General features: G+C 38.8%; 1 protein-coding gene across 6 annotated transcripts in view; it reads right to left on the reverse strand.

Annotated features, from left to right (window-relative positions):
• Positions 1 to 23,659, reverse strand: part of DMD (dystrophin) — a 1,886,383-nt gene that overhangs the window by 924,210 nt on the left and 938,514 nt on the right. The gene's annotated exons all lie outside the window — the stretch shown is intronic.

Raw genomic sequence — 23,659 nt, forward strand, 5'->3', positions numbered from 1 at the left:
ACCTTTTGCATTCATTCTCTTAAGCAGCAAAGAAATATACCAAGTACATCGCCACATTTTTTCTTAAAAAAAATTACAGCCAGCACCACTACCACCACCTGCTTTATCTCTACCTCCTTTTTTTGGTGCGGGGGGGGGGGGGGGAATATGTTGTTTTTTGGCTTTAACTATCTGACTCTCCTAAGCAATTTTGCAGAATAACAGAGCAGCTAAAATGTACTATTTGGGGGCAAAATCTATACTCTCTCCCTGATGTTTCTTTTTAAAGAGAAGTAACCATTTTGTTGTTCTATCCACGTATCCTGCCTTTCCTCTTCTATCTTTCTTATACAGTCACCAGTTCTGGCTCTGAGCTCACCTCAAAAATACAAAATCTGTAAAACCATTTGAAATGAAGAAAACAAGTGAGCAATCTTCATTTATTCCTGTGTTTGCAAGATAATTTGAAGTCACTGCAAATTGGGGGTGATTTTTTTAAGTTGTTTTACAGGCTTTTTCATGACTGCAGAACTAATGGGTACGCAGTTCAGGTTTGCAGTCAAGAGACAGCCTTACAAGGTGAATGGCAGCTTCTGAGCTTTGAAGGGCTTGTTCCCTCCTTCACTGTATAAAAGGAACAGTTTACTGCAGTATCAATTAATGTTAGCAAGTTTATTTTCAGGAAGGCACATAACTCCTACATCAAAGAAAGTAGGCATACAAAAATTATACACAGAAAGTGTAAGTATACTTTTACATATTTGAAACATATAAAGGTTCCAGAATCTCATGCAGATAACACCTAGGATCTCTGTTAATAAATCATTATTTAGTCATTGTGTTTTTAAAAAGAGGTCTAGGCAGACAGAGATAAAGGAAACTTTATAAAAAGCTAAGAGCATAAAAATGCAAACATTCAACATATTAATCAGTTGCCAGTGTACAACCAAATGAAAGCCCTGAAATAACATGGAATTTTTGAGTTGGACATTCCCGGTGTCTCAGTTATAATATAGATATAGAAGATATATTTTATTAATTTGTTTACTAAAACATTGTGGCAGAGCCACAAAATATCCTGGTAACTCTTTTCTGGTATAGTTTTAGGTCATTGCTTAAACAGGTTACTTACTCTTTTTTTAGTGATTTTTTAAAAATTTTTTATATTATTAATTTTTTTTGCTGAAGAATACTGGGTAGAATCTGTGTATATTTTAAACTAAATAATCAATTATCTAACCATTTTTTTTCTGAACTTTTCCAAGAAAGAGTACAAATACCCATCAGGAGGAATGCAAAACACTCCCTCACAAGACCAAAGCAACAGTGCATGAAATTGAACTCAAAAAGAGCCACCATTCTGTGTGACTTTTTGGCTGACACAATTTAGATATTTATAGCTTTACGAATGAACCACTGGAGAAGAAATTGAAGCTCTTTCTAGCCAGAAAGGATTAATGAACATGTGCACCTGGTAATTACACTACTCCATCTTTCTGAAAGCCCTCACACACTGCCTCAATGGCAGAAACTATAATGAAAAGCCATTGAAAATATCAGTCTGCAATTCTACAAGTCATTTAAATCCTAAAATTTAGAATCTCTCTTCACATTTTCCATGATCATAACAACACCACAACATATACATACTTTCAGCTATTCGTATTGTTACCTGACATGCCTCATTTGAAATATAAACCCCATACGATGTAAATTCAGGTTTTAACTGAGTAAAGACCCAAATTAGGAAATTCATGTGAAAAACTATATCAAATGTTTTTTGAAATAATTGCAGAAGGAAATATTAGGCTAATGTCAAAAATACAATTACTTAAAGACAGAAGTTCTACTAAGAATTAAACTTTAAAATAAAGTTTATAGGAAAATGAAGTTATGAAAGTCACTACTTGCTAAGATGGCTTTCTTTGAAAGAAAGTCTTTTGAGCTATTTGTGAGACAAACTTTTAAAAAACTATGCATGATACTACAAATATGCAATTTTCTTGATGATACCTAGATTTATTTGGAAACTAAGCTTTCTTTAATCATCACATAATGATCAGAAGACATTGTAGTTTCATATTGTACTGTAAGAAGAGTTTGATACAGTCCAAATGCTAAACAACCTCTCTCTCTCTCTCTCACTCTTTAGTCTCTTACTCAAAATTCAAATGTGCTTTGGAGCACCAACATCTGATTCTTCCATGTTGTGTCACCACAGTATTTGATATTACAGTAATGCACAGATGAAGTTGCAAAATATATAACTGGATAATGCAGAGCACATATAAGTCAAGACAGCATTACTAATTCAGGGGTTGTTTTAAGACAAAGTTTGAATCTCTTTCACAATGAACTCAGTGAAATGTAGGCAGATCCAACACTAAAAACTCAAAAGTTAATTACAGACATAAATCATAAACATCTAAATGGCTGTAAAAAAAAGTCTCTTAAAACAACACCTTTAAGTGCAGTAAAAGATTTAAGCTTTTATAATGGCCTGTTTCTGTTAAAATCTATTGCTCCCTGGTGGATTGTAGAAAAAGAAAACACTCCAATAGAGATAAGCGTGCATGAAATACCCCCTACAGAGTATTCAACCAAATTGGCTAGAAGGAGACGACTTCAAAAGCAGAAAGACTAGAGATGCTCAAAGCACCTTGCAGCTTTGGGCTGCTGGCCTTTACTGCTGTTTTTATTACAATTAGATTTAACTTGGGAGCAGATAAATAACTGAGAGATATATTTCTGGAGCTCTTTAACAATCATATCATTTTGTCACAAGCTCTAAACTAGTCATTATGAAGATAGCACTTATTCTAGACCTTCTGATTTCAAGTACAAAAGCATCCCCCTCCCACCTATTGCTCAGACTCCTGCATCAGAATAGAAGACTTTGGTGCTTTAATTCTATACAGGCTGCATCTTTTCTCTTGACTAACAGATTCTCTCTCACGCGCACACATTCTCGCTCTCTTACCTTTAATAACGTGTACAAAATCAGCTAAGTTCCCACGACTGATTTTAGTTCAGAGTATCCAGCAGTGCATCCGCACAAAGCTTTGCCATTGCTAGTGTGAAGAGAAAGAGCTGCTGGGATGCTGAATGGCACATCAGCCAACTTTGTGTGTAGCAAAGGCTCTATGGAAAATCTGGACTGAAATTATTTTGGATTGTGGATTGGATTCCATTTCACACAGCAACAGTGTGACAGAACAATGACTTAAAAATAGAAAAAAATATTTTTGATCAAACTTGCCTGCAAAATACAAATCAGTACTCCTGATTTTACGAAATAATTTCAGAACTATTGATCTAAAATATTTTGATTGCCCAGTGATGCTGTAATATGCTGTCAGCACAATAGCAAATATTTAAATATGCAGTTTATGAACAGTTTGCATGTTGAACGGAATGACTTGATAATTTCAGTCTTCTTGGTATAATTAAAAAAGGAATACATAATGTTGTGACAGTGTATATTATTGTGTTCACCACATTTACAAGACCATGATAAATGTTGTACAAAGTATGCCTTGTGAGGTATCATTTGAAAAGTCATAATCTGCTGAATATCATGATCTTGTTGAAATATGTGTAGCAACACTGTATGTGAAATTATGAGGTTGTACTTTATGATGGTTATTGAAATGTGCTGTAATTCTGGGTAACACCCACAGACCAGTTTTGCAGAGACAAAGACACACTGGCCCCAGCCAGGTGTTAAAAGGCTATTGCCTGCTTAAGTGGCTATTCTCCAGCAGGGGGAAGAGGTTAACAAGAAATTTACATTGTATTACAGGAACGGTTCAAACCTCATGTCCACAAAAGACTGCTTTTGCCTGCATCCCAACTGAGGATAATCCTCAAATAGGGGAGAGGGGTTTAAAAATGTGAGACAATGGCCTCCACTTCACCTTTTCTCCTCCCATCTCCCTGCTCACGACATCAATGAATACCTGAAGGACACTGAACTAAGGAAGAGGGGTTCCAGGCTGAAAGGAGACCCATCCTGTGAAATTTACTGCAGCATATAGTTAGACAAAAACATTTGCTTTTAAGTTCACTTAGCTTGTTAAGTTAGGTATTATCTTGTGTTTTACACTTTGATTTCTTTTGTAACCAACCATGACTTTTATGCATCATCACCTGCAATCACTTAAAATCTATCATTCTGTAGTTAATAAACTTATTGTTTTATCTTAACCAGTGTGTTTGGATTACAGTGTATGGAAAACTCCATTTGGAATAACAGGGCTGGTGCATTTACATTTTCCTTCAGTGAAATGATGGACTTTCTATGAGCTTGTACTGTTCAGGAGGGTACTGAGCAGTACATAGCATACACTTCTGGGAGATAATGCGGGGACTGGGAATTTGTGGGTGTCACCCTGTATGTAATTCATGAGTGACTGGCCAGAGTGCTCATGTGCTTAGCTTGGGAGTGAACTTCATGCTGAAGGCTGCGTAGTAGGCCAGAAGTGGCTGTTCTGCCAGCAAAGCAGTGTGAACGGTACTCCAGGCTAGAGAGTTAAGGGGACACTGCTGTTCAATAGTCCAGATTATACCTTGGGTAATGTCACAAATGTAGAATGGGAAGTTAATCTAAATTCATATAGGCTTATTTTTGATTAACCTTCTGTGATTTATTTTCAAATCTCTGAGTATGAGGTGGCATTGGTCCTTTTCCTTGCCTTGCCACCCTCAACATACCGTAGATCACTTTTCAGGTTTATTTTCAATGAACTGTAACAGATGTTTTTCTTCACTTAAAAGTAACCTCTCAGGTGTCAGTATTCACATATGATTTCATGGATGGTCTTACTGTCACACTATAACTTATTTTTTTGTGGCAACATCTATATATCACCAAATGTCAGTTTAATAAACCCTGCAGTACACTCAATGTGAGAGATACTGAGATTTTTGTTTAAAGGAAAATACTAGGATACTAAGTATTCTGTGTTTATTACCATCCTCAGTATGGTGTTAAATATTCTCCAGTGTAACATTGTTCAGCTTATTTAAATGAATCTCTCTAAAAAGGTTGGAATTGCCTATCTATGTATTGGGTTTATGGAATTACTAGAATATTGAATTGATGGATGCTATACTTTTGATTTATATTAACTCTATAGATGAGATTTTCCCATTAATTTGACACAGGGAAATTTAAAAATAATAGAAAAAATGTATCCTCTACCATATATCCTTTGACAAAGTAGCGTGCAGCATTATTTACACTAACCTACAGGGAATTCAGGATGCTTGTTGTAGCCATTGAGTTGGCACGAGGACAGACATTTGAGGATAGAAACTGGATTCCAAGTGCCAGGATGGTAGAAGGCTGAATACGTCACATAGGTGAGGACTTCAGTTGGCTTTGGATACACTGTTTAAACAGTACATCTCATTGCCAGAACCAGAAGGTTCTGTTTTGCAGATGTGAGGGTTGGGGGAAGGGACTTGTCTGATCACCGTCTAGGGTCTGTGTCCATATTTTTATCAGATAAGAAAATAGGGAACAGGAGGTAAAAATAATACTAAAAAATGGCAATAAATAACAAGAAAAGGTAACTTTACCAATCATCCAGTTATTTGTTTCTGTATTTGTTATTTCTTTTTTGCATAACTAACACAATCTTGCTAAATGATAGCAAGCTTGCAATCCGGATTCCATGGTCAGTTGTCCTCCATTAAATTCCTATATAAGTTTTTTGGTTCTGATTTGACCTAATCAAATAGCTGTAATTTGCTAGCAACCAGTCTCTAATCAGCTTATAAACAATAACAGGTTGAAAAGGCAGAAACATACTTTAGGGGTTTTTTTATTAATGAATATTCTAAGATGTGCCACTTGAAAATGTGAACTTCAATATGCTTAGAAGAGATACAATCAGTACTATTTGTTTGCTAACACATGCAGAGAGTCATCCTCTGGTGACTGAAAAAGAAAAACAATAAATTCTGCTTATACTCTATGTCTTTTTAATATAGTCACTGCCTTATCAGCACTCAAACACATTCCTGTGAGAAGCTTTGGAAAACTAGCTACAATGCTTGAATACTTCATCTGTCTTTCAGTCTTGTCTCCTTTTATTGTATTCTAATGAAAACATCTGTAATGTACTAAAAACTATATTGCAAACTTAGAAAAATAAAACCTGAATACCTAATAAAAAGATTAGCTCAGAGCAATAGCTCAAATATATTATGTAGTTATTAATTGCTATACTGGAAAAGTCATCAGTTATACACCACAGGTAAACAAATATATTTAAAGTGTGGGCTATTGCTCGATAAATTTTTTTAAATTTGGTATTATACTTAACAGTTAATTATGTTAATCTCCAGGTAAGTGTTGAAAAACACTGGCAAGGAATGTTCACACTCAGCTACCCATGTGGTGCAAGCTCAGGGAATAAAAGACGTTAGTATTTAGGGCTGTTAGTCCATCATCTTTGCTGAGTACACAATTCACTAAAAAAGGGAAATATTATTGTCTGACAAATGTTCAAAGTGTGAAGGCATCCAGTATCACCACATGGCTCAGGGCTCATTAGGTAGCTGTTATACAACACTGTAACAACATATTTCAAGAATTCAGGGGCACATATATTGGATACCCACATTTTTTTGACTAGTCCTATGCACTTGACAATCCACTTTCTATCTGAAAATGCAAATAAGAAGGTTGCATATACATACACACTATGTATTTCTAACATATCATCATGATAGTACATAAGGACTATGAAAATATATAATTAAATTCCCTCCACAAGTGTTTTTACTCTACACCCCAACTTTGTTTTATTTCCATTTTCTAAAGTGGAATTTTCCTTGTCTATGACATTATGCAGCCTTTTACTGAGAAAAAGAAACGTCTCTAAAGGTGGCAGGTCCTGAGTTCCACAGCCAAACGCCTCTGTGTGAGAAAGCTCTGGCCTATACCCTTAGAAGTTCACCAAGGGGACTGTTAAGGCTAACATCCCTGTTGACTGCAGTTGTCATGGTGGCAAATGGAGAAATAGCTGTACTGAGAAAACGACCTTGAAATGGAACAAATCTAGTGTATTTAGAACAAAGACTTTGAAATAGATGATTACTTGGATAGGTAGCCAATGTAGAGCAGAGTATTGCTGCATTGTGCTCTCAATGGTCAGTCTCTGGATCTCTGCATGTTGAGCTAGCTGTAGCTTCAATGCAGCCCTCATTACCAATTCCAGAGAATTCTGGAGGAATCTAGCTTGAATGTGACAAAAACATGGATCACCGTTCAGAGGTCCACATCAGAAAGACTTTCGGGTAGCCAAAGATTAGAGGAGGAGTTTCTGGCCACTGCTAGTGAAATGGATTTGCAGTTGCTCTATAATAATGTAGGATGACTGTATGTTGCCCTGGTTATTGGGATTTTTTTTTTTGGCATCACTACATTGGCCAAACCCAACAGAAGCTGTCTGGAAAAACAATCAAAGAAAAAAATGGCTCAGTATGAGCCACCTCTGAGCAAACACTTCAGAGTTGTTAAGGGACAATGGACAAACTATTCATTTTGATAATTCTGGTTCAACCTCCTGATGAGCCCACAGAACTATTTTTGACCGGAAGGGTCAAAGATCAGGAACACAAAAGAACAAAATCATCCTGGGAGGAGTAGAAAGGATGCTATCTCAAAAGAGAAGCAGTAGTTGCTCAAGAGAAGCAGACTGATACACATGACCATGGTGAAGGTGTCTGAAGAAGTTAGGCCTGCCTCCATCAGGGAATAGTAAGGGTTTAGGTAAGATAGACGTGTGTAGACTGTTGTTTTAAAATCCCTTTTTCTCTAATGCTTTGTTCCTACTGCTAAAGTAAACAATACTTTGGTTTGAAGAAGGCTATCTGATTACTGTATAACTCCTGAAGGGAAGAACTGCAAGTGCCTGAACCCAGTTGGAACTTCAGATTAAGAACGGTGGATACACAGGATATTGTAGCCCAGGAGTTGGAGAGTTGTAAAATCCATCCTGAGACAGGTAAAGACATGAGGCCAAACACTTGGAGGGTGCATTGAAAGAGACCAGAAAGAAGGCAGAGATGCACCTAGTCCAGTAACCATGACAGATAACATCAAGGTATATAGAAGGAGAGATTATTTCCATAGGACCCCAAGATTGTTCATCGCCTTGTCCATCAGAGGGCAAATATCCGCAGTAGAAAGTGATATTGTTAGCACCGGTCAGTTGCTTAAAGTGTTCGGTTGAGCATGAGCCAACTACTTTTTGCCCACAACTTCTCTCTTGCAGGTACTGGGACAGTCAAGTAGTGTCACCAGATGTGTGTAGTTTAGGTGGATGTACCAAACATAAGTGCAAAAACTATGAAACACCTAATTTAGAAACCTAAACATTAACATTTTTGTCAACAAAATTCATCAAGAATAGCGTCAAAACCCCAACTATATATTATTCTGTGTTGCTATTATCTAGGTACACCCAGTCCCTTTTTCCTTCCACTGAACCATGTGAAGGCAGTTAGGGAATTTGCCACATAAACACAGACTCTGGTGGCCATCTTTCTTCCTCATGCCTTGCTCTGTTCCATGGTTACAGTGTTCCTGTCTGTCCCCAGGTTTGAACTCTTAGCACAGTTAGCATTCATTGTGTATGTGGGTAGTAGGGGAAATGGCCTTGGCTCTAGAATGAACTTCCCTCAGTCACAGCCTGTGTTTGACCACAATGAAAATGAACCTTTTCTTGTTTGGCTTTTTTCTGTAACTGCAGAGCTCTCACTTTAGGTGGGCTTTGTTATTGGAAGGTGAAAATGGCTTGCATTAGTATTAATTTATTGCCTGCTCATAAAAGCTCAGCTGCATTGGTCTGGGCATCTTGTTCATATGGCCAACTTGAGAATAGCCAAGGCCATATTTTATGGTCAGCTAAAGCGAGGAACCCTCCTCATACAAATGATATAAAGTGCAAAACTATATAAAAATACACTGAAGTCAAACATGAAAGCATGTTGTATGTTGCAGAAGCTGGGAAGCAACAGTCCACAACAGAGCAAGGTGGTAGCAGATGTGTTATGTCATACTTTTTTCCATTATACCATCCCATGTTTGCCATCCCATGTCTTCATCCCATAGAAGCATTCACAAATTTTTGATTACATTTATTTCCACACTGTTATTTAATTTACCCACAATTTTTGTTTCATACTATGTTTCTGACAAACAGAACTAATATTTCACAATACTCAATACAAAATACTTTCCTTCCCCTCAGGCAAGTGGGCCACACCCAAAGAAAGCTTACACAGAAGGAATCAGCCCTGTTCAAACCACTAAGCAGTGTTCCATAGAGGTTCTCTGTGCTAAGGGGCTTCCACTACAGGTACTCAGGTCACACAATTATGTCACAGTTGGTGGCTATTAAGCCAATCACTTTTGACACCATGAACTATTTATTAGCTAGCAAGGAATTAATGCAAAACTGTAATAATCTTCAAGGTAATGTGATCAGGTCTCAACTAACTGGATTGTGTTTGGCTGTGCAAGCACATCTTAATTATATTTTATATATCGATATCTTTTTAGAGGGGTAGCCATTACATTGTGATAATTATCATTGTAATAACTGATTTATTAATATGTTTCAACATACTGAATACAGAAATGACACAGAAAGATTACCTTTATGTGCAAATGGCAATTATATTTTTACAACAGCCACTCTGTGCGAAGGAGAGACTGAGAGTAGCTGATTAATAAATAATAATAATAATAATCTCAAACTAAAGAATGATTTTTCTTGAAAAAATACAACTTAATTATGAAAATGATTCCCTGACTTATATGAAGACATGAAGATAATATCAAAAGTTGATATAGCAAATGAAAAGGCAACAGAGTACTGATGTTCGACTGAGTGCATATTGAATGTAGAAAGTTTATGTCTGGAGAGCTCACTGGTCATACCATCTGAAGAATAATGAGGGCAGATAAGTAGAGATTTGCTGGCATTGCTATTCAGTAGTTTATAAATCTTGGAGTCAGGACACCTATGGTCTATTCCTTACTCTTCGACTGATTTGCTGTGTGACTCTGGGCAAAATCACTTATCCTCTCTGGCTGGGATTTTCAAAGGAATCAAAAAGAGTTAAGCATCCAAATCTTATCAAAATGAATGAAATTTGAGTACCTTGCTCTCTGAGGTGACTTTGAAAATCCCAGCCTTTGTGCCTCAATTTATTCATCTATTAAAATAGATATAATTACTTTATCAGGATTATCTTGTGTGAAAAAATGCATGAGTTTGTTGGAAGAAGATGCTGAGGTGAGTGATTCTTCTCAAAAACTCAAGAAACCTGAACATGCCGAGAGGCAAACAGAGTTAGAGTAAGGGATAATGCAGAGATAGCTCCACCCTCTGCCTTCTAAGAGAATTTTAGTCAAAGAAAATGGATTTTCTGCTCCTTTCATCTCCTCAGTGGCAAAAAATTGAAGGGAATATATTCCCTTATATTAGTACAATGAATGGAATTGCTTTTAAATTATAGATAGGCAAACCTACTGAAAGCAAATTCTTTTGTTTTTGCTCTGCTTCCATCCTGCAACTTCTTTCCTGGTTCAGGCACCTGACATCAGCAGCCATATGATGTGAAAAACAGCATCAGCACCCTCACATTTTCAGCAGCAGTAAGTACTATCATGCTCCATGCACATGACATCTCTGGGCTGATGTGATAAGTTGGAATGTTAAAGGATAGGTCATCAGTGAAAAGTGACATTTTACGTCATGGAGAAAAATGTTACAAGAGAAAAAGGCCATATTCACATACACACAAATACATGTCGCAGAAGGATAATTCAAGGCACTCTTAGGGTATGTCTACACTAAACCCGTAAGTCGACCTATATTGGGTTGACTTACAGCCACCACTGTAATTATTGTGGTGGTGCATGCCCAGACTACCCTCCTTGGGTTGGTGGTGCACATCCTCACCAGGAGCACTTCCAATGGCCTAAGAGGGGCAAGTTTGGGGAGCTGAGAGCCTGGACTTACATCAACCGAACTGTGTAGTGTAGACCAGACCCTAGTAACATGCAGACAGTGTCTACCCACTTTCCCACTGTATCAGAGTATCCCTTTTACAGATTATGCTATTCTCAATTAATGAATTAAAAATCAGTAGAAGGAGATTTTTGGTTTGGTTTGGATTTCAGGGATGGGGAGGGAGGCTTGGGAGCATTAATATTTCTTCTTGTGCCCACATTTGTGGAATTAGTTGACTCCTGATATTATAAACAGAACCACTTTGTATTCAAAGAAAGACTGAAGATTCATCTCTTTAGCTGAGCACTTCATTAATGTACAGTCAGGTAATTGCTTTGCTATTTTATTCCTTTTTTGTTCAAAATACTAAGACACCAGACCTCAGCAGAGCTATACGTATTTTTATGGTTTTATACTAACATTATGAAAGTGAATAAACATATGCACTGAATAAATTCATTGTTACAAACTGTCCAGAAATCATAATGGGAATAGAATGCTGCCAGAGTTTGGCTAGCTGCTACAGTTACAGATAATAGACTCAGTCTTTTTCGTATTAGAAGAGTCATTAAGCATCTTCAAGGTCAAACAGAAACTTGACATCATATCAATACAGCAGTGTCAGAAAATGACACATCACAGCTATAACTTTGTTAACAACAATAATAAACCCTTGTTTGGTGCTTTACATTTTCAAAGCACTATACAAACATTAACTAATTAATCTTCACAACAGCCCTGTGAGGTAGTTAAGTATTATGATCACAATTTTACAGTTTAGCAAAGTACTCAGATTGCCTTCAGATATAAAGTAAAAGGAAAGTAAAGGCAAACAGACTGCAGGCCAAATATATCGAAGATGGAAGTAAGCAAAAATCCATTAAATCACTAACTTGCAACAATTTGGCCAACCTAATGCAAAATGGTAATCAATGGCATACTCTGAAACCTGTCACTAAAGTAAGACTATATCTTTTCATGCTGAAGCCCTGCAAAATAACAATGACTTTGTTAATGCTATAAAATAATGTCAGGAAGATCTGGTTGACACTATAGGGTATAGAAAAGTGGGTACAGGACTAAAACAGAACACTTTTAAATAAATAAACAAGGTTAATGGGGAGGGTGATCTCATCCCAAGCCACCAGTTATGGGACGTGGGCCTTAGGCTGTAGAGGATCCTAATGGGAGCAGGAAAGAATCCATTGATTATCCTTCATGTCGGAACAAATGATACTGTTAGATTCTCATTGGGACGAATCAAGGAAGTCTATACCAGGCTGGGGAAGATGCTTAAAAAAATGGAGACTCGGGTGACATTCAGTGGAATTCTACCTGTCTCTAGAGGAGAAAAGTGAAGGCAAGACAAGATTATAACAGATCATTCAGGGAGTGGAGCAATAAGGAGGGCTTTGGATGTTAGATGACTGGGAGGCATTCGTGGACAGAGGACAGGATGGACTCCCCCTGGGCAGGGAGGACAATAGAATTCTAGGATGGAGGTTGGCACATCAGTTTTAAACTATACATTAGCGGGAAACAGTTGGCAGATAATGCTCATATAATCTCTCTGCCTGATCCTAATGTTGAGAGAGAAGAAAATCAAGTAAAAGAAGATACAGTAATGGAGGAAGGAACAGAAGAGGGTAGGAGAATGGACAAGAAGAGGAAAGAGAGTGCCAATACCACTGACAGTAACAATCAGATAGGTGATATTGGTAGTAAAATAATTGTATCTAATCAGGCAAGGAATCTGAGTGAAGCCAAGCAGAAACAACTAAGATGTCACTACACCAATGCAGGAAGCCTGGGTAACAAAATGAAGGAACCATAACTACTGGTGCAGGAAGATGCTTAAAAAAATGGAGACTCAGGTGATATTCAGTGGAATTGATATTACAGAGATAATAGAAACATGGTAGAGTAATAGTCATGATCAGAATACAGGTATTGAAGGGTATGTGATGTTCAGGAAAGACAGAAATAAAGTAAAGGTGGTGGAGTAGCATTGGATATTAATGACAAGGCAGACTAAAGAAATTAGAACTAATGGAATGGATACAATGGAATCTGTTTGGGTCAAAATCATTTTGGGAAAGAAAGATATCAGAGGCTCCACTGGGATAGTGCTTGGGGTCTGCTACAGACCCACAAGATCTGATCTATATATGTTCAGAGACTTCTTAAATAGTTTTAATGAAATAAATACTACTGAGAATTTTGTGATTATGGGAGACTTTAATTTCCCAGATATAGATTGGAGGACAAGTGCTACTAATAATGATATGGCCCAGATATTCCTTGTTGTAATAGCGGATAGATTTCTTCACCAGACAGTCACCAAACCAACAAGAGGTGATGCCATTTTAGATTTAATATTGGTAAATAGGGAAGACATCATAGAAGAACTGGTTGTAGAGGACAGCCTTGGTTTGGGTGATTGTGATTTAATTCAGTTTAAACTAAATGGAAGGATAAACAAGAATAGGTCTAGATCTAGGGTCCTAGATTTCATAAGTGCAAACTTTTAAAAAATTAAGGGAATTAGTTAGGGAAGTGGGCTTTACTGAAGAACTCAAGGATCTGAATGTGAATTCAGAGGCTTGGAACTGCTTTAAGTCAAAGTTGCAGAAGCTATCTGAAGTCTGCATCCCAAGCAAAGGGGAAAATTCATAAGGAATTGCTTCAGACCAACCTGGATGAACAAACATCTCAAACATGTTACTAAGAGAAAGCCTACATGGAATGGAAGAGGGGACGGATCAACACAGAAAGCTACCTCTTAGAGGTCGGAAAGTGTAGAGAAAAAGTGAACTGCCAAAAGCCAAGCAGTGTTAAACCTCACAAAGGAAATGAAAACCAATAGTAAAGGGTTCTGTTAGCTATATACATCAAAAGAAAAGAAGTGGGACTGCTAAACACTGAGGATGGGGTAGGGATTACAGATAATCTAGGTGTTGCCCAAAACCTGAACAAATACTTTTGCCTCAGTTAAGAGGAATGAGGAACTTGAAGACAGTGGCAGAGTGGCTAATGGGACTGAGGATATGGAAGTAAAAATTAGCACATCCAAGGTGGAAGCCAAACTCAAACAGCTTAATGGGACCAAATGTGGGGGAGGGATAGACAATCTCCAATTGAGACTATTAAAGGAACTGGCATGTGAAATTGCAAGCCCAGTGGCAAGGATTTTTAATGAATCTGTAAACTCAGAAGTTGTACTTTGTGATTGGAGAATTGCAAATATAGTACCTGTATTTAAGAGAGCAAAACCAAAAGTGATCTAGGAAACTACAGGCCCAATAAATTGACTTCTGTTGTGTGCAAAGTCTTAGAACAAATTATGAAAGGGAGTAGTTAAGGATATTGAGGTAAATGGTAATTGGGATAAAATACAACATGGTTTTAGAAAAGGTAGATTGTCCCTAACCAGCCTGATCTCTTTCTTTGAGACAATAACCAATTTTATAAACAAAAAAAAATGCAGTACATCTAATCTACGTGGGTTTCAGTAAAGAATTTGATACAGGAAATTAAAGATGGGGATTAACATGAGAATTAAAAGGTGGGTAAGGAACTGGTTAAAGAGGAGACTACAGTGGGTCAAGCTGAAGGGTGAACTGTTAGGTGGGAGGGATAATCCTCAAGGATCAGTCTTGGGACCAATCTTATTTTACATTTTCATTAATGACCTTGACTCTAAAAGTGGGAGACTGCTAACAAAAGTTGGGAGGGATTGCTATATGGAAGAGGACTGGAATGATATTCAAGAAGATCTAGATTACCTTGAAAACTGGAATAATAGAAATGGGATGAAATTTAATAGCGTAAAGTGCATGATAACACATTTAGGGGCTAACAACAAGAATTTTTATTATAAGATGGAGATGTATCAGTTGGAAGTGTGAGAGGAAGAGAAAGACCTGGTTGTATTGGTCAATCACAGGATGACTATGAACCACCAATATGATTCATAGATAGTAAGATCATAAGGGACCATTATGATCATCTAGTCCGACCTCCTGCACAACACAGGCCACTGAATCTCACCCACCCACTCCTGCGAAAAACCTCTCACCTATGTCTGAGCTATTGAAGTCCTCAAATCGTGGTTTAAAGACTTCAAGGAGCAGAGAATCCTCCAGCAAGTGAGCCGTGCCCCATGCTACAGAGGAAGGTGGAAAAACCTCCAGGGCCTCTTCCAATCTGCCCTGGAGGAAAATTCCTTCCCGACCCCAAATATGGCGATCAGCTAAATCCTGAGCATATGGGCAAGATTCACCAGCCAGATACCCAGGAAAGAATTCTCTGTAGTAAGTCAGATCCCACCCATCTAACATCCCATCACAGGCCATTGGGCCTATTTACCATGAATATTTCAAGATCAATTAATTACCAAAATCATGTTATCCCATCATACCATGAAAAAGGCTAATGCAATCCAAGGATGCATTATTTCCAGTAGAGATGGGGAAATATTATTACCATTACACAAAGCACTGGTGAACCCCATCTGGAATACTGGGTGTAATTCTGCTCTTTGATGTTTAAGAAAGATGAATTCAGAGTGGAACATGTGCAGAGAAGGGCTACTATGATGATCAGAGGAGCAGTGGGGACAAAAAAAAAATGAACTTGTTTCAAGACTTAGCTTGATAAGTTTATGGAGGGGATGGTATGATGAGATTGCCTACTATGGCAGAGGACCCCTCCATGACTGCTATTAGCAAATATCTACAACGGCCAGAGATGAGACACTAGAGGGCTCTGAACTCTTTCCCAGATGTCTGACTGGTGGGTCTTGCCCTCACGATATTTGGGGTCAGGAAGGAATTTTCTCTCATGTCAGATTGACAGAGTCTTGGTTTTTTTGTGTTTTTGTTTTTATCTTCCTGTGCAGCATGGGTCACTTGTTGGTTTGGACTAAATTAAATGGATTCTCTGTAACTTCAGTCTTTAAATAAAGATTTGAGGACTTCAGTAACTCAGCCAGAGGTTATGGGCCTTCTACAGGAGTGGGTAAGTGAGGTTCTGTGGCCTGCAATGTGCAGAAAGTCAGACTAGATGGTCATGATAGTCCCTTCTCATCTGAAAGTCTATGAGCTGCTCTCTCTCTATATATTTCTATTATAAAAATGAAAAAAAGTGATTTATTGCATCTCCCCCAACCTATTTTTTCTTCTCTACTATTTTGTTTAATTTAAATTTAAGAAAAAACATCTAATTAATTATTCTACATGAAAAGAACGAGACTGGTATCTTAGGTGGGAAAGGAGAGATGGTTTATGGAAGCCAGAAGTGACATGAATAAATGCCAGCAATTATATAGAAAGTGAATCTCTCCCCCCACCCCACACACACACATTGATTTGCGAGATCAAAAGAATGAACAAAACACAACACGACCTGAATTTTTCAAAAACCATATGTTTCAAACGTTGACATTAAATAATTTCTTACACTGGCATCTTAAATCCTTTTGCTGTTCCTTGCTCCTAAAGCCTCAGATTCTTTTCTTTGCAAACAGAGTGGCTATAGCTTCTGCTGTTGTCAGAACTAATCTCATAGATTAACATTCCAATTAAATTGGTAAATAAATAACAAACATTTAACTCTTTCAGTTTAACACCTGAATCTGTCCAAGTAGCTTAACTGCAGAACAAACCCAAGGGAGGAACCAAAACCTTGGTCAGAACAAATCAAAGTGAGGAAACTACCAGCTTGGAAATCCACTGTAAACTCTTTACTCAATTTTTAGCAAAGCTTCATTCATAAGCATATACCTTTTAATTTCTCTCTCTGCCTTTCCCAAGCATCAATATTTCTATATGCACATACACTATATTATATATGCGCATACACGAGAGAGAGGAATTTTCTATTAATCTTTGTACTTAAGAGTACAGTGCTCATTTTATTGCATTTAGCCCCCACTACTGGCAGAGATAATCCTAACACCAAAGTCAGTTTAGCAGAAATACAGCTATAAAATTTAGAGAGAGAGTTTGACTTTGTGATACAGCACAAACAACAAAAAATCCACGGATGACCAGAAAGGATTTGGCATGTAATGTTTTCCTTCAAAAACTGTTACTTTCAGAGAGATCATGTTGTTTTATTTCATAGTATAATAGCATTAGCTAGAGGAATGCATTTAACATCTATGGTGCAATGAAAGGAGGATGAAATCACAGCTGCTATTATCTACTAAGCAATTTTTTTCTTCTTTACAACAGTGTAGATTTCAGTAAATTCTGAGTAATCTATGGTGATATTACTTAAAGAAAGAGAAATCACCATCACAAGAATGCATGCATTACAACCCAACCACTAATAACATTTTTCATCTAAGTGAGATAAATTGCTGACAAGGACTCCTCTGAACAAAGTTTGTGTTTGAGTGACTGCTACCAGCTGATTAATACAAAAGGTAAACCACAGCAGCCAAACATAAATATGTGACTCATTCTATTCATGTCTCCCACTACACATTGCCAATTTTCACTTACACTAAAAAGCATCTGAGACTCACAAAATATTTAGAAACTTTAATAAATTAATGCTCTCAACACTGGCACTACTGTAGTAGCAGTACACACCCACACACAAGATAACGGGTGACTGATCCAGACTCAGCCTTTGGCATGTGCTGTGTGTACAGACAAGTGTACTCACTGTTTGCACTCCTTCCCCAGTATACATATATGATCTCTCATAGCACACTGCAATATAAATATAAAAACTTTCCTGATCTAACTGTTCTACTCCTTCCTTGTTAGCAGAACTTGTCTGCACTGGTTACTCCCAGTTAAAGTTCATTCCCACTGTCAGATTGGAGTCAAGGAGTCTGGTGGAAAAGATTCCATGTTGTTTTTTGATAAGATGAATATAGAATCATAGAATCGTATGACTGGAAGGGACCTCGAGAGGTCTTCTAGTCCAGTCCCCTGCTCTCATGGCTGGACTAAGGATTATCTAGAGCTTCCCTGACAGCTGTTTGTCTAACCTGCTCTTAAAAATCTCCAACAATGAACATTCTGCAACCCCCCTAGGCATTTTATTCTAGTGCTTAACCACTCCCACAGTTAGGAAGATTTTCCTAATGTCCAACCTAAACCTCTCTTGCAGCAATTTAAACCCATTGCTTCTTGTCCTATCCTCAGAGGTTAAGGAGAACAATTTTTCTCCCTTCTCCTTGTAACCACCTTTTATGTGCATGAAATCTGTTATGTTCCCTCTCAGTCATCTTTTCTTCAGACTAAACAAACCCAGGTTTTTTTTCAAATCTTCCCTCAGAGGTCATGTTTTCTAGACCTTTAATCATTTTTGTTGCTCTTCACTGGACTTTCTCCAATTTGTCCACATCTTACCTGAAATGTGGCACCCAGCACTGGACACAATACTCCAGTTGAGGACTAATCAGTGTGGGGTAGAGTGGAAGAATTACTTCTCGTGTCTTGCTTACAACACTCCTGCTAATGCATCCCAGAATGATGTTTGGGTTTTTTTTTTTTTTTTTGCAACAGTGTTACACTGCTGACTCATATTTAGCTTGGCATCTACTATTACCCCGAAAGCCCTTTCCGCAGTGCTCCTCCCAAGGCAGTCATTTCCCATTTTGTATGTGTGCAACTTATTGTTCCTTCCTATGTGGAGTACTTTGCATTGGTTCTTAGTGAATGTCATCCTATTTACTTCAGATCATTTCTTCAGTTTGTCCAGATCATTTTGAATTTTAATCTTATCCTCCAAAACACTTGCAACCCAGTGTGGCATCGTCCACAAACTTTATAAATGTACTCTTTCTGCCATTACCTAAATCATTGATGAAGATATTGAACAGAACCAGACAGTGGCGCTGGAACATTTCTATTAGTGGGGGTGCTGAAAGCCAGCCCCCTTACCTCCTGTCCGTGCCCCTCCCCCCCAGAGCTGGGGCTGGGAGCAGAGCAGTGTCTGCGGGAGAGGGGACCCGGACAGGGGTAAGTGGGCCAAAGCTGTGCCCACAGCTGGGACCCTCAGGCATGGGGCCAGCAGCTGTATGCAGGGCAGAAGCAGAGGCACGGGGCCAGTGGCTGCATGTGGGGCCAGAAAAGGAGGTGCAGGGCCAATGGCTGTGTGCGGGGCCAGAAAAGGAGGTGCGGGGCGAGTGGCCGGGACCAAGCATGCAGGGCTGTGAGCAGAGCCTGCAGCACCCCCCGCACCTCTGGAACCAGACCCAGAACTGATCCTTGAGGGACCCCACTCAATATGCTCTTCCAGCTTGACTGTAAATCACTGATGATTACTCCCTGGAAATGGTTTTCCAACCAGTTATGCAGCCACCTTACAGTATCTCCACCTAAGTTGTATTTCCCTAATTTTGTTTATGAGAAGGTTATGCAAGACAGTATCAAAAGCCTTACTAAAGTCAAAATATTCCACATCTGCCGCTCCCCACTTATCCACCAGGCTTGTTACCTTGCCAAAGAAAGCTATTAGGTTGGTTTCACACAATTTGTTCTTGACAAATCCATCTGACTGTTACTTATCACCTTATTATCTTCTAGGTGTTTACAAATTGATTGGTTAATTATTTTCTCCATTATCTTTCCGGGTACTGAAGTTAAGATGGCTGGTCTGTAATTCCCCGGGTTGTCCGTTATATAGATTGGCACTATATCTGCGTTTTTCCAGTCCTCTGGAAACTCTCCCGTCTCCCATGACTTTTTGAAGATAATCACTAATGGCTCAGATATCTCCTCAGTCAGCTCCTTGAGTATTCTAGGATGTATATCATCAGGCCCTGGTGACTTGAGGACATCTAACTTGTCTAAATAATTTTAACTTGTTCTTTCCCTATTTTAGTCTCTCATCATATCTCATTTTCCCTGGCATTCATTGTGTTAGATGTCTAATTGCTACTAACCTTTTTGGTGAAAACCAAAACAAAAAAGGCATTTAGCACTTCTACTGTTTCCACATTTTCTGTTATTGTTTTTTTTTCCCTCCTCATTGAGTAATGGGCCTACCCTGTCCTTGGTCTTCCTCTTGCTTCTATTGTATTTGTAGAAAGTTTTCTAGTTACCCTTTATGTTTCTAGCTAGTTTAATCTTGTTTTGTGCCTTGGCTTTTCTAATTTTGTCCCTACATACTTTTATTATTTGTTTATATTCATCCTTTGTAATTTGACCCAGTTTCAACTTTTTATGGGACTCTCTTTTGAGTTTCAGATCGACGGTTTTCTGGTTAAGCCAGCGTGGTCTCTTGCCATACTTCGTATCTTTCCTACACAGTGGAATCATTTGTTCTTGTGCTCTTAGTAATGTCTCTTTGAAAAACTGCCAAGTCTCTTGAACTGTTTTTCCCTGTAGACCTCCTTCCTAGGGGATCTTACATTAAGAACTCTGAGTTTGCTAAAGTCTGCGTTCTTGAAAGCCATTATCTTTATTGTGCTGTTTTCCCTCCTACCATTCCTTAGAATCACAAACACTACCATTTTAGGATCACTTTCACCTCAGCTGCCTTCCACTTTCAAATTCTGAACCAGTTCCTCCCTATTTGTCAAAATCAAAATCTAGAACCTCCTCTCTCCTAGCAGCTTTCTCCACGTTCGGAAATAAAAAGTTGTCTCCAATATATTCAAGAACTTGTTGGATAATCTGTGCCCTTCTGTGTTAATTTCTCTACAAATGTCTGAGTAGTTGAAGTCCCCCTTCACCACCAAGTCATGTGTTTTAGATGATTTTGTTAGTTTAAAAATGTCTCATCCATCTCTTCTTCCTGGTTAGGTGGTCTCAAGTAGAGACCTTGTTTTTATTTTTTACCCCTTTTGTCCTTACCAGAAACCTTCAACAAGTCTGTCTCCAATTTCCATCTCAACCTCAGTCCAAGTGTATACATTTTTAATATATAAGGCAACACCCCACCCTTTTTCCCCTGCCTGTCCTTCCTGAGCAAGCTGTACCCTTCTGTATAAATTTTCCAATCATGTGTATTATCTCACCAAGCCTCTGTGATGCCAATCATATAATAGTTGTATTTATTAACTAGCATTTCTAGCTCTTCCAACTTATTTCCCATACTTCTCGCATTAGTATGCGGACATCTGCGATACTGATTTGATTTTCCCCCATGTTCTCTCTTGTCTCTCCCTTATCCCTGCTATTACAGCCCATGCTCCCCCCAAATTCCAACTCTTCTCCCAGGTCTCCATGTTTTTGAGTTACCCATTGGCTTTTGTCACCTGCCCCATCAAACCTAATTTAAGCCCCTTCTCAGCCAGTCTGTATCCAAATATGCTCTTCCCCTTCCTCAGTAGGTGGACCCCATCTCTGCTTAGCAGTTCTTCTATGAACAGCATCCCATGGTCATGCTGAAGCCCGCCTGGCTACACCATCCTCGCAGCCAGGCATTCACCTCCAGGATGCATCTGTCTCTGCCTGGGCCCCTACCTTTGACTGGAAGGATCAAAGAGAATACCAACTTCACCCTTAATCCCAGAGCCCTGTAGTCACTTCTGATCTGCTGAGGGTCATACCTCGCAATATGATTAGTGCCCACATAGATGAGTAACATGGGAGAGTACTCAGAGGGCCGAATGATCCTTGACAGTCCCTCCATAACGTTTTGGATTTGGACCCCTGGAAGGCAGCATACCTCCTGGGATGCCATGTCAGGCTAACAGGTGGCTGCCTCCGTCCCACTCAGAAGAGAGTCACCAACCACGATTATGCTAGGTTTCCTCCTGGGAATCATGGCTGCAGTTCTTCCAGCCTTGGGGATACATGGCTTCTCCTCTTCCACCTTTGGGGGTGATTCCTCATTGCTTATTGCCAGGGAAGCATATCAGTTCTTCATCACAATGGTGGGTGGGTTGGGAGTAGGGGGTGGAGCACTGACTGCTGCCAGAAGTAACCAGCAGCCAGTGCCCTCCCTGTGACAGAGTCATATCCTCCTCCCCCGGTGGTGTGACAGCAGTCCTCTGTAGCTGGATAGCTTCCTCAGCCCTGGACATCTCCATATGAATACTCTTGAGGAATTCCTCGTGGGCACGGATGATCCGCAGCCTAGCTACCTCCTCCTGTAGCTCTCCCACCTGTTTCCTGACAGATTCCACCAGCAGACATCTTTCACAGTGGACGGTCTCCCCCAGTCTGGCTTTCTGAGAGTGGGAAAAGCAGACCACAGTCTCTGGAAGTCCATACCAGAATCTGGGTAGAGGCATCCATGATTAGGTTGTCTGGAGACAGAAGCAGTGTTGGCACTCATAATGCAGCCCTTCCTAAGCATTTCGATTATATTACGTTTCCCTCTTACAAACTCTCTCTCAACCTCCCCTGTTCGTGGTCCCCTATTCGCTATCATTCTTGAAGTAATAACGGTCTTGCGTTTCATTTCTGGTCTTCTACTCCATATTTTGTTCTATAACTGGACTTTATGAAATTTTTGAGTTATGCTAAGTTTGACCTGTATCTTGTACAGCTTTTGTTTCAAATCCAGCTGCGAGAAACTTTCTTTAAAGAATGATTTACACAAGATATAAAAAGTGTTACATTTGTATGTGAAAATTATACCACAATATTGTTCTCTCAGGAGTCATAAATAGATCAGAGTTCAGTTTTTGCTATGAAAATAGAAATGTGAACCTCACTGGGATATTTAATCACAATATACGGTCTCTGAATTAAAAATCTATTTTGTATCAAGTCTCATCAGAGCAACAAAAATCTGCTTGTTTCTAAAAGTCAATTTAAAACTTTTAGCATAGAAACAAAAGAACACTGAAGCAGATGTTGCTCAGCTCTCAATTAAGCACAATCATATTCCCGAGAGAAACAAATGAAGAGTATTACACTGTATATGCAAGTCCATTGCTTAAATCCATAATTACTAGTGAGCATTAAGACGTTTCCTGTATTCCAATACTAGCAAGTACCCTTAAAAAAAAACAGTCCTCATTTTATAATTTTAGTCATATACAATGGATGGAAAATCTTTTATGGGCTTAGTTAGGTGCTTATAGTAACTTCAGGCTAAAATGCTTGAAGTGGTGGTAAAGCACAGCAATTTTGCCCCCCACAAATTTGCATATTTTAAAATCCTTAAATTATTAATATTCCAATTTATAACTTTAATTTCATATCAATTTTGCTGTTTAACAATGTTTTGTTTCTCCCCGTTAGAGCACAGGATGAACCATACCCACTGTTGTAGCCCACTCATCACATCTTCCCCATGTTGCTGTGCCCCACCTCAAAACACATCCGCACATATACCTGCTGCCCCACGTGTACACTGAAGGCTGAATACAGTCCCCACACAACACTGTTGCACCAGTCCTCAAACGAACGCTGCTCCCCACAAAACATCTCATTCACATAAACTCCTGAATGCCCCCACCCACATCAGCTGCTGTACACCACAAAACTACTGCATTCCCACTCGCCCACTGGCAGCTTGTCCCTCATCCACGCCCTAGTGATTTTACTCCTTTGGAACACAGCCTACCGAACCCACCTCACACCACTGATTTCTTGCCTTGAGTCCTATTTAAACATGCTGCAACTCTTGTTGGGAAAAATGGTGTTATGGAAAAATGGAAAAAAGCACTGTTATAGTCATCATTCAGTTTAACAAATTGACTGCTGAGTTTTTAACTGAGA

The sequence above is a fragment of the Natator depressus genome, chromosome 1 (assembly GCF_965152275.1).
Source record: "Natator depressus isolate rNatDep1 chromosome 1, rNatDep2.hap1, whole genome shotgun sequence".
In the NCBI taxonomy this organism is placed as follows: domain Eukaryota; kingdom Metazoa; phylum Chordata; order Testudines; family Cheloniidae; genus Natator; species Natator depressus.